The sequence below is a fragment of the Lolium perenne genome, chromosome 3, assembly GCF_019359855.2.
Source record: "Lolium perenne isolate Kyuss_39 chromosome 3, Kyuss_2.0, whole genome shotgun sequence".
Taxonomy (NCBI): domain Eukaryota; kingdom Viridiplantae; phylum Streptophyta; class Magnoliopsida; order Poales; family Poaceae; genus Lolium; species Lolium perenne.
In genome coordinates, this window is record NC_067246.2 from 282,128,291 (window position 1) to 282,141,371 (window position 13,081).

Below are 13,081 nucleotides of genomic sequence, written 5' to 3' on the forward strand. Positions count from 1 at the left end.
CAGAATATTATTCTGCAACCGGTTGCAGAATAGTGCTGGTATATATATATATATATATATATATCGACGCGGATTTACTACCCGGGGTGGTAGCTACGCATACCATATCAGCCGTTGGATGGTGTCCATCTTTAACTGTCACTTAACGGGAACCCAACGGCACTAGCTCGAGCCTTGCATGTGCGCCTGACAAAAGGAAGGTGGGCTCCCCTGTATAGTGCTACCATGTACTTTATGTGTCCTCATTTCCCCGCTTTCAGTGATAATGAAAAATATATTGGAGCATTTGACTTGTTTCTGGTAAAGTGGTAAACTAGGTAATCTTCTTCGTTTTTGTGCACCTCTAGTCCGTCAGGATCATGATAAACTTCCTCCCAAAGTGTAAAGCCATTTCGGAGAATGAACAAAATCCCGTTCAAAATTCAATAAACATTTTTTGTATAATGCCCAACCTCACTTACAAACAAAATACATACACTTAGCTTCAGCGTGGTCACCATTAGTTCCTCAAGTAAATCTGCAAATCCTAACATTTTAGCTTCAAAATTTACAGAATCATTAAAAACAAATCGACTAACCCATCTTACGAAACAGCAAGAAAATTCATCCTCAAATACATGTGCCTAAGCACACAGCAAACCCCAAAATCTAACAGTGTACGATCAGAAACGAAATGCAAAGTGAAGATCAGAAAAAGGGGAATTACATCAGTATCACCAAGGCCAGGCAGAAAGAAATAAAGAATCTCACGCTCCTTGAACCACAACTTGCAGACGGAGATGGGCGTGGGGGTGGAGGGCACCGGCAACTAGGAGCTCCTCCATACGGGCGGCCACCAGGAGCTCCTCGTCCATCCTCCACTGCAGACGCGCGTGGATGGACCAGATTACCAGAACGGCCACCACTCGTCCCCATCTGCCGCCGCCATGGACGGCCTTGCCCGCCCGCCCGTCCACTCAACTCGAGAAATCCGTCGGCCTGCGCCACAGCAGTGCTCTGGTCCGGCCGGAGCGGGTGCAGGGTCGCCGAGCAGGAATCTGGGGCAGCTCGCTGGTTGGCCGAGGCGGGCCGCCTTGCCGTTGTTCAGTAGGAAGATGGGCGAGTGGTGGACTTCAATGACTATGGGATCTGGATTGGAAACACACCCTGCACAAACAAAATCAAAATCAGGCGATGAAACAAAATTACCGGAATCAGCCAATCGTACTACACTATAGCTTCCAAAGGAAATTCCAGATCGAGCATCCAGATATGCAAATCCTTCTTCTGGACCCCGATCTGACATCCACTCAAAAATACATATTAATGAACAAATCTCAAATTGCAATTTGATATGACATTCACCAAAAGTACATGTTCAAACAGAAAGTCTGGGAACAAATTTCGAATATACAATCAAATTACTCCGATTAATGTGTTTGGATGGCAGATTGTAAATGGGAATCTTCAATAAAATGAGTTTAGCGGACGGAAGTAACAAGAAAAACCAACCTCAAATCCACGTGCCCAATTACAGATCTTGCATCTTGCAACCAGAGGCCTCCCTCGCCCGTGAGAAAGAAGAGAATATTGTTCTGACAAATAAAATGGATCCTGTGCAGATTCCACGGAGATGAAAATCAAATCATTGACTCGTGAAAAACACAAATTGATGGCTCCCTACCTCTGTGCATCCAAGAAAATTCGTGCAGAAGCAGATCGAAAAAGAAAAGGAAGATCACGAAGTGAAAAAAAATCTTGAAAAAAGGGTGGACGGACCGGGGAAGAAAATCTGAGGTGAAGCAAAAGAATCGACCCAGCCGGCGATGTGCAAAAATAATCAACAAGATCTGGATCGGGTACTGACCATGTAGAAAAAGAATCAACACCGGGCGGTGAAGCAAATCCATGTAAAAAAAATATTCTTTCAATGAACATGGGATCTGGATCATTTAAGAAAACATGGGATCTGGATCTTGGATCGGTAATCATGTAGTACAAGAAAAAGGAAACGACATGGAATCTGGTGGTATCTCGGCGAGGAGCAGCGCCGGGAACGAGGAGATTGGCGGCGGGCTGGCTGCAGTTGTGGTCGCGGTGGGTGCTGTCGTCCTGGCCTGGTGGAGAGGGTCATGGTGGAGACTAGAGAGGTTGCTGGTGGAGTGGTGGGTGCCGGTCGTGGTCTTGGAGCAGGGTCATGTGGAGCCGTGGAGGTCGCGGTCGGGCAGGTGGTGAGAGAAAGGTAGCTAGCGAGCCCATACTCCGCGTATCTACTCTTCATGCCGCTAGAAGACGCCTATGCCTTCGACCTTGTGAACGTCATAGTTGTATAGTTGTTACCTCCTGGTCACACATTGCAAAATAAAATATAAACAAATTTATCAATTAGCTAATTATATTGATCAAGGTCAACAATAATTGGTTATAAGATTCAGATCACTAATATTTTGACCCATGGGACAATCTAATATTCTACCATTGCATATTGTTTTTCCTTTATTTTGGGAGGAAATTATCACTAACTCGGTAAAGTGAAGCAAAGTTCGGCTTTCTTTTTAGAATGATCTTCTGAAGCATTATGACATAATTTTTTTTTCTGAATTTTCATTATGACATAATATATGAAGCCATTATCATTTGTTGAGCATTCGGAAGCATGAAGCACTCATATATGTAATTTTGTAATAATGAAGTTATCCGATCCGTGAAAATGGAAAGCAGAAAATTCTTGGAGTGAAAAATATGTTAAATATTAAAAGGAAAATATATATTTCATCTAAATCAAGTATTGTCATCTATACTTTGCACAACATCTAGGATCCAGCTTGAAGTCAACCATATTTCTAGAAAAACAATATCCGATTTCCTCGGTGTCCTTCGCCAATGTTTTATATACATGCTAAACATTCAGAATTTCAAGTTGATGCCGCATACCAAATTAATTTGTAAATTAAAATTACACTTTGGAAGGAAAAAATCATCTTACAAGGAGAGATAGTGTGCAATCAGTTTCCAGCATCCATTCTAAATATGCTTAATACCAAGATGAGTAGAAAATTATGTAGCAAGGAACATACATACTCGCGTCTCCAGCATGTGCAGGTGCAAAGAGGCTGCAACACCACGCTGACCTTTAGTAGGGGCATACTATCCAGCAATATCCGATTTCCTCGGTGTCCTACGCCAATGTTTTATATACATGCTAAACATTCAGAATTTCAAGTTGATGCCGCATACCAAATTAATTTGTAAATTCAATTTACACTTTGGAAGGAAAAAATCATCTTACAAGGAGAGATAGTGTGCAATCAGTTTCCAGCATCCATTCTAAATATGCTTAATACCAAGATGAGTAGAAAATTATGTAGCAAGGAACATACATACTCGCGTCTCCAGCATGTGCAGGTGCAAAGAGGCTGCAACACCACGCTGAGTTTTAGTAGGGGCATACTATACAGCAATCAGCAGTAGTAGCGAAGCACAAACACCAAAGCAATCAGCGGCAGTTTAGCACAAACACACACAAAAACTGGGGTCAGCAGCGAAACATCTGAATCTCATCTCGGTTTTGCAATCTCTACAGGCACATCTCTCTCTTTTACCGCATCTCCTTCCTGGACCACGCTGCCCCGACCCAGGCATCCCCGCTGGCCCTGTCCTCCCCTTATTCCCCTTCCACCGGCGTCATCCCATCCTCCGCGTGGCCGGCCAAGGATGGGCAGGATCCCCTTCATCACCTTCCCACCATTCTCCTCCCATCCCCGGCGTGGCTGGGAGTCTTGCCGAGGTCACAGTGGCAGGAGAGGGACCTCTCCTCTGCCCCCGACCAGATCGGCGGTGCTCCACCCCATCAATGCTCTTCCTCCCCTTCCCTCTGTATGTTACTTTCGGAGAAGCGGAGGAGACGCCCCGCACCTGCCTGCCCTCTGTGTTGCCTGCTACGGGGATCGATCTAGGTTTTTTTTCATGAGCTATGCGAGGGTTTGTGGGCACGCAAGCGGTCGGGAGCGAGGCTGCCTGCCGCCTCAACCTCCTTCCGCTGCTATAGCTTCCCGCCGTTTGAGCCTCTCCGTTCCTGGCTGTCCCGTTATGTTAGGTGACTTAGGAACCAAGAGGTACCATGGCATTGTATGTATTATGTATTTTGGTGGGAGGGTAAAGTTGTCCAAAAAAGTGTTGGACCAAGGAAACAATCCTCCCTTTATTATTAGGTATAGACTAGTAAATTTGCCCGTACGTTGCACCGGGAGAAATAAAAACTCAACTGTTCCAGGAAATCATTCGTGATGTAACTCCTTGTGACACATTTGACAAAGGTGGCCTCATTTTCTCCTATTTATGAAAAACATGATTAATCGAACGAAAATAGCAATGAAAGAAGAATGTAGACTTCACATTGACTTGTTCCGGACACCAATTTCAACTGCTCTTTGCTACATTGCCAACATATATTTAAGAATATTGAAGAATAATATAGCCATGCTATCTTACATATTTTCCATCTGCTATCAAGTGCTACATTGTTAAGTAGACCAAAAAATTGACGGCACGCCTCACTGGCATCTGTATGGTGGCTTTACAGTTGAGAGAGCTTGGCTGTGTGGGCTTCGAAACAGGTATATACCATAGAATTATTCAGTTAACACGCATATGATAACCTTGCATCTCTCGGATAGCCATAGTCTGCTTATCTTCTTGGATATACACCTTAATATATATATTTCAAACATATGTTTTACATATTTGAAATTTATAATATGCAAAAGGTCTATCTTTTTTGGGGTGTTGCCTGGAGTATAATTTGAACCGCTTAGATTTTTTTTTTCCAGTGCGCAACATACATCCCAATTGACTTTGGACATAGAGAAGTACAAAAAATCATGAAAAATAAAACACACCCCTAGGCTTTCCTCGTTTAATTTCCTAGGATGAAATTAATAACACATATGTTCTCAACAACAATATGTTTTTCCTACCTTCTCCAGCATCATCAGCATACAAGAGATACATATATGGATTTAACTTCATGTTTGATTCCCCAATAAAATATTATAGAGCACGAAAACGTATAGTACAAAATTAGTTCCCCATCATAAACATCCGATCTCTAACCACCAAAAAAAGGGTGGAAACACTTTGTATAAAGATTAATTTCGATAAGCTAAGTCCCAATTTTCTTTTGTATCACCGGTTACAAGAAAAATAGGAAAACACAATGTGAGAACATCTATTAAAACAATGTACCATGCATACAGATCTAGATTATTGAAAGTCTATAATAAACTTGCAGCACCAATTTACGGAGAGGACGTACCCAGATGTTAGGTTCAAAGGAAAATAATTAAAAGACAGGCTCAAGCGAAGATTCGGTTGAGGAGTGTTAGAGATATATTAGGTAGTATAGCAAAAATGCCCGCACGTTGCTGCGAAAAAATAGGTTTTTGATCATGAAAATTCTATTATGGTGCCTGCATTTATTTTACAGGCCGCATAGAATACCTAATGCCCAAGCAAATTAAAGGGCAAGATATAAAAATGGGAAGGATTACAGTGTTTTTACTTCATTGGCGCATACGCCATTTACTAAGATCCAGGGATCATAATTTTTTTTGGGATAAGGTGATGGCTTTATTGCCTACCAAAAGTATGTACAGTACACATTAACCTGGGTATGTAAATAACTTGAAGCAAAAGTGCTCAGCTGCAAATAGCAAGAGAGGATATGATTTTGTCTTTCCCGTGGATTTCAAATTCCAGATTGAAGCCAATTTGGCTGTCACTGCCAGGACGCTCATCTCCTCTCTCCCCTCGCGCTGCTCTCCCATTCTTTCCTGCTACACCATAACATCAGCCTGGACGTTTATATTGTTCCAGCTTCGAGCATCGCCGGGAGCCGCTCTTGGGCACATCAAATTTGTCCAATTCGTGAGATCTCCCGTCGGCTCCTTCCTCAATCCCCCCTTCTACCTTTCGGCCTGAATTCCTCTTCCCCGCCCCCGAGCCAGAATTCCTCATCCCCGCCGGTGGGTTCACACGCTGAGTCGCTGCCGCCTCGTAGAGGCACAGGCACCACCCCCGCCCAAGCTCCGTTCTGATTTCGTTCCATTCTAATCCAATGTTACTGGGGCGGCGCCTGCTTCTTCCATCCAATCTCCCTCCTCCACCACTGTAATTTTCCTCTTTTTTCCCCAAATTCGTCAAGATCCTCCATCGTCTTTACACGATCTGGAGGATGATACATCTTGCAGTTCCTCCTTTAACTCATTCCCACCGCAAACATAGATACTATTTAATTCATTCCTGAACCATCGGATCTTTAGACTAAACAATGGAGCTTCTGCTTGTTACTCCCAGGCGGCACGTCGTCCCTCCTCTCTGCCGCTCTGCGTGCGCAGTCTCAGCGGCCCGCACCACTATGTCCCGGCCGGCGAGCCAGCTCGCCTCCCTCCTCCCCGCTCCTCTCACACGACGGCCTCCCCTCCCTCCCGCTGCTTATTCCCTGTCGCCCGCACTACCTCAGCCCAAAACTCCAAGGGCGATCTGCTCGGCCGCTCCAGCGCCACCCTCGATCTCCACGGTCAAGCCTGGAGCTCCTCCTTGTCGGACCCCAGCCTCTTGCCCATGGGCTTGATTGGAGCCGCGCCGCGCCGAACCTGCTCCGCCCAAAGCCGCGCGCACCCCTGCCGTCATGGTCCGTCGCCCGCGGTGCTGCTGCTATGCTTGCAGACACCGACCACCGCAGGTCCTCTGTTCCCGTTGCCTCTCCCTGTCCTCCTCCACCTCTCCCTCCTGCACGAGCTCGACGGCGGCGGCCGCGAAGAGTCCGCAAGGCGGGGCGTGTCGGAGATCTCGGGGTGGAGCTGGTCGGCCATGGAGGCGGGGCGCTGGAGGGCTAGCGCTTTTGTCTGCAGAGCATGGCGAGGTGGGTCGGGCCTGAGGCGGAAAAAATGCTGAGCTAGCGCGTGGTCTGCGTCTGCGTGGCGGACGACGCGATGTACCGGTCTGCCGGCGCGAGCGAGCTCGTTTATGCGACTACAAAGCAAACCGTTTTGTAACATTAGCGGTGGCATTGCGTGTAAATTCAGCTGAAAAGTAAGGGTAGTTGAAAAACGGACGAAAAAATTGGGGAGAAACCTTCCTTCCTTTATTAGTAGGTATAGATATAGATTGTTGAGTCAGTTCACCTATCTCTCTCTACCTCAAGAAGCAAACATTTGTGTGAACTGTGCATTGATTCTTACATACTTGCTTATTGCATTTGTTATATTGCTCTGCATTGACAACTATCCATGAGATATACATGTTACAAGTTGAAAGCAACCGCTGAAACTTAATCTTTCATTGTGTTGCTTCAATGTCTCTACTATGAATTTATTGCTTTATGAGTAACTCTTATGCAAGACTTATTGATGCTTGTCTCGAAAGTACTATTCATGAAAAGTCTTTGTTATATGATTCAATTGTTTACTCATTGCATTTACATTGTTTCGAATCGCTGCATTCATCTCATATGCTTTACAATGGTATGATTAAGATTATGTTGGTAGCATGTCACCTCAGAAATTATCTTTTATCGTTTACCTACTCGAGGACGAGTAGGAACTAAGCTTGTGGATGCTGATACGTCTCCAACGTATCTATAATTTCCGATGTTCCATGCTTGTTTTATGACAATACCAACATGTTTTGTTCACACTTTATATCATTTTTATGCGTTTTCCGGAACTAACCTATTGACGAGATGCCGAAAGGCCAGTTGCTGTTTTCTGCTGTTTTTGGTTCCAGAAAGGCTGTTCGGGCAATATTCTCGGAATTGGACGAAATCAACGCCAAACCTCCTAATTTTCCCGGAAGGCTCCAGAACACCGAAGGAGAGTCGGAGGAGAGCCAGGGGGCCCCACACCCTAGGGCGGCGCGGCCCAAGGGGGGGGGCGCGCCCCCCTATGGTTTGGGCAGCCCGTGGCCCCTCCGACTCCGACTCTTCGCCTATTTAAGCCGTCGTGACCTAAAACTTCGACACCGCTTGACGAAACTCCAGAAAGACTCCAGGGGCGCCGCCGCCATCGCGAAACTCCAATTCGGGGGACAGAACTCTGTTTCGGCACCCTGCCGGGACGGGGAATTGCCCCCGGAGCCATCTCCACCGCCGTCTTCACCGCCATCTTCACCGCCATCGCTGCCTCCATGATGAGGAGGGAGTAATCCACCCCCGAGGCTGAGGGCTTCGCTGTAGCTATGTGGTTCATCTCTCTCCCATGTACCTCAATACAATAATCTCATGAGCTGCTTTACATGATTGAGATTCATATGAGTTTTGTATCACAATTCATCTATGTGCTACTCTAGTGATGTTATTAAAGTATTCTATTCCTCCTGCATTGGTGTAAAGGTGACTAGTGTGTGCACCATGTGGTTCTTGTCGTAGGCTATGATCATGATCTCTTGTGGATTGTGAAGTTAACTATTACTATGATGGTATTGATGTGATCTATTTGGTTATGTTGATCTATCTTACACTATAAGGTTACTAAAATATGAACATTAATTGTGGAGCTTGTTAACTCCGGCATTGAGGGTTCGTGTAATCCTACGCATTGTGTTCATCATCCAACAAAAGTGTAGAGTATGCATTTATCTATTCTGTTACGTGATCAATGTTGAGAGTGTCCACTAGTGAAAGTGTAATCCCTAGGCCTTGTTCCTAAATACTGCTATCGCTGCTTGTTTACTGTTTTACTGTGTTACTACTGCTGCAATACTACCACCATCAACTACACGCCAGCAAGCTATTTTCTGGCACCGTTGCTACTGCTCATATTTATTTATACCACCTGTATTTCACTATCTCTTCGCCGAACTAGTGCACCTATTTGGTGTGTTGGGGACACAAGAGACTTCTTGCTTTGTGGTTGCAGGGTTGCATGAGAGGGATATCTTTGACCTCTTCCTCCCTGAGTTCGATAAACCTTGGGTGATCCACTTAAGGGAAAACTTGCTGCTGTTCTACAAACCTCTGCTCTTGGAGGCCCAACACTGTCTACAGGAAAAGGAGGGGGAAGTAGACATCAGTGTCGATGGAGAAGCCTTCCGGGGGCACTTCCCCGTCCCGGCGGCGTGCCGGAACAGAGACTCATGTCCCCCAGATCTTGGCTTCGCGATGGCGGCGGCTCTGGAAGGTTTCTCGTACCGTGGCTTTTTCGTATCGAAGTTTTAGGTCGAGGACCCTTAAATAGGCGAAGAGGCGGCGTCAGAAGGTCAACGAGGCGACAACACCATAGGGGGGCACGGGCCACCCCCAGGCCGCGCCGGCCTATGGTCTGGTGGGCCTGTGGCCCCTCTCTGGCGACTCTCGGGTGTTCTGGATGCTTCCGGGGATTCTAAGATGCTGGGCGTTGATTTCGTCCGATTCCGAGAATATTTCCTTACTAGGATTTCTGAAACCAAAAACAGCAGAAAACAACAACTGGCCCTTCGGCATCTCGTCAATAGGTTAGTTCCAGAAAACGCATAATTATGACATGAAGTATGCATAAAACATGTAGATATCATCAATAATGTGGCATGGAACATAAGAAATTATCGATACGTCGGAGACGTATCATCCTCCCACTCAAAAATTTCGCTAGAAACAATTTCTTGAAAATAAGAAACATTGACAAAGACTTTTGTTTTTGTGTCCATAGTGGGAAGAATTCCCAATCAATTCTCTGGGATAACCAACAAAGACATTCATCCGATTTTGGTTGTAAACTTATTTACTTATGCTATGCATACCAAAATTTAAGAAAGTACTATTAGGGTTCATACCCATGCCATAACTCGTATGGTGTCATTTCTATGGATCATGATGATGCTCTATTCAGTGTAAAAGCGGTAGTCACTAAAGCATAATCTACAAAAAATATAATGGCATTAATATTTTATCTCATCATTGATCCAACAAGGTTTGGATACATCTCTCGAATACTATACCATCATTATGATACTCCAAGAAATGTGAGTAGTAGAACAATTTCATGACTCTCTTAGATGTTTGCTAAAACTCGTAATTCAAATATTTTCACCATGATCCAATCATAGATATTTGACTTTTCTATTACGATGATTTCCACTTCATGCTGAAATTTATTTGAATCCATTCAAATGTTTCAAACTTCTTCCTTATTGAATATATCCACATATACTCAATTCATTGTTGAAAGTTTTCATGAAGTAGAAGAATCTCCCGCACACAACTATGCCCAGTGAACCACATATATCATCATGTATGTTTTCACTAAGTTAGTTGCCCGTTCAACTCTTGGCCTATGAACGGTATTTCAGTCATTACTTTTTAGAAAAGATTTTGCAAGCGCCAAATGATTCAATAAATCAAATGACTCCAAAAATCCATTTGCATGGAGTTCCTTCATGCGTTCCTTTCTAATATGACCTAAATGGCGGTTCCACAAATAAGTGGAATTCAAATCATTTGCCTTATGGCATTTTAGCGTCAGTATTATGTGTGTGTTTCACCATTAAGATTTATAATAACTTATCCATCGTATATGGAGTAATGTCATAATTTGAACAACTCATTGTTTTCATTTGACCAGAGCAAAATAACAATTATTAAGTTCTTTATTATAAATTCTAAGGGCTAGATATAATGCCAACGACGAACATAATAACACTTTATTTTTGTTCCAGACGTGCATTCCTATCATATTCCTTGTCAGTCACTTAGGCCATTGTATTCTTGTATTGCGTTGTTTTGTATGACACTTCATACCAACCAATATGGTACAAATACCCAAGAATTTCATTGTGTGACCTAACTAGGAATATAACCATAACATGTATATCATTTATATACACCTGAGCTAGACATTCTAGTCTTTTCTTTCTTTCTGCCAATAATCTTTTGTAGTTTCTCTTTTAGTTTTCCTCATTATTCAGAAAAACACATCAACTTCAATAACTTCTCGGTTTGTTGGTCAAATACCAATAACCTTGAGGTTCTTACTTTGAAGTTGATCATCATATGACAAGTGTTCCGGATTTCACTATTAGTAACTTTGTAATATGATGAACAATTTCACTCATAATTTTATCCATTGTATCATTATGACTTTCTGAGACCATGTCTGTACATGCTAGGCTCATAAAGTTTTAACCTTGGTATTTGCATGTGCAAATCTGGCTTGCACCCGTTGTATGCACACGTAGAATCTATAACACCTGATCATCACGTGATGCTTCGATACGACGAGTCTTAGCAACGGTGCATACTAAGGATGATAACTTCATGGATATGCGAATATTGTTAGTGCCCCAATAGTTGGAGGATTGGGACGCCTTGCGTCTTCAACCTTCGTACATTCCCATAAAACTTATGAGTTTATGTAGTCTCACCAAATTATATTCTATCATCTTGCAATAAGGTCTTAGATATCTCATATATCTCATACCTTGATTATTTCTGAAAACTAAATTTTCAGCTCCTTACTTTTCAAACATATTTGAACTTCGAGTTTCACGGAGACAAGATAACTTTATGTACTAATTGAAACCATAGCTCTTTGAATCAACAATGTGAGGTTTACTAAAAGTTTGCTATAGGACTTAATCACTTCTTGATTCTTTAACAATACGGTACCAGTCCATAAAGTTTCTTTGTCAGATTTTAACAGTATTTCTATCTCAATTACAAGACTAGTGCATAGTAGTAAACGGATGCCAATACTACAAAATTAATTCAAAATACTACTCAGACTATGTTTATGATAATTAGTTCATGTTTTAATCTAATTACTAATGAACTCCCACTTAATACAACATCCCTCATAGTTGTTAAGTGGTACACGATCCAAATCCACTACACCAAAACCGATCATCACGTGAGATGATGTAGCTTCAATGGTGAACATCAACATGTTGATCATATCATCCATATGACTCGTGTTCAACCTTTCGGTTTCTGTTGTCCCGAGGCCATGTCTGTACATGCTAGGCTCGTCAAGCAAACCCAAGTATTCCGCGTGTGCAACATGGCTTACACCCGTTGTATATGAACGTTGAATCTATCACATCCGATCATCACGAGATGCTTTGAAACGACGAACTTTGGCAACGGTGCATACGAGGGGAGAACACTTTATTATCTTGATATTAATGTGAGGGATCATCTTATAATGCTACCGTCGCGTTCTAAGCAAAATAAGATGCATAAAGGATTAACATCACATGCAATTCATATGTGATATGATATGGCCCTTTTGTCTTTGCGCCTTTGATCTTCATCTCCAAAGCACGAACATGATCTCCATCATCAACGGGCATCATCTCCATCATCATCGGCGTAGTGTCAAGGTCCATGGCGCCGTCTTCATGGTTGTTCACCTCATGTAGCAACTATTACAACTACTTTGAAATACTACTCAACATGAAAATTAAAGACAACCATAAGGCTCCTGCCGGTTGCCACAATACAATAATGATCATCTCATACATATTCATCATCAAATTATGGCCATATCACATCACCAAACCCTGCAAAAACAAGTTAGACGTCTCTAATTTGGTTTGCATATTTTACGTGGTTTAGGGTTTTCGAGTAAGATCTAATCTACCTACGAACATGAACCACAACGGTGATACTAGTGTTGTCAATAGAAGAGTAAATTGAATCTTCACTATAGTAGGAGAGACAGACACCTGCAAAGCCTCTTATGCAATACAAGTTGCATGTCGAACGAGGAACAAGTCTCATGAACGCGGTCATGTAAAGTTAGTCCGAGCCGCTTCATCCCACTATGCCACAAAGATGCAAAGTACTCAAACTAAAGACAACAAGAGCATCAATGTAATATCCCAGGTAATGGGGTTACAAAAATAGAGGAAACAGATGTGTGCATTGCATTCATGCATAGAAAATCTGGGGAATTTTCGCGCTTTAAAGAAAAACAGTCACAGTAACTGAAGTTTCAATGGATCTTGGTGGAATTGAAGTAGCTCATCAAGTCAAGTGTTATAAACCTCAATGTGACTTTGCTAAAATCTTGTTTTTGGTAGAGATAAGTTGATCTAAGGGGTTAGATCAAATGAAATTAAAACCAACACA

General features: G+C 43.0%; 1 long non-coding RNA gene across 2 annotated transcripts; it reads right to left on the reverse strand.

The window, feature by feature from the left end:
- Window positions 1–512: 512 nt before the first annotated feature.
- On the reverse strand, window positions 513–2,195 carry LOC127344329 (uncharacterized). Of its 2 annotated transcripts, XR_007877924.2 has the most exons (3): window positions 1,492–2,195; window positions 1,189–1,278; window positions 513–1,128 (listed from the first exon to the last, which is right to left on the reverse strand). It is a non-coding gene; the product is annotated as an uncharacterized lncRNA (long non-coding RNA). The 2 variants fall into 2 exon arrangements; XR_011754285.1 differs by having other exon boundaries at window positions 1,189–2,195.
- Window positions 2,196–13,081: the final 10,886 nt, after the last annotated feature.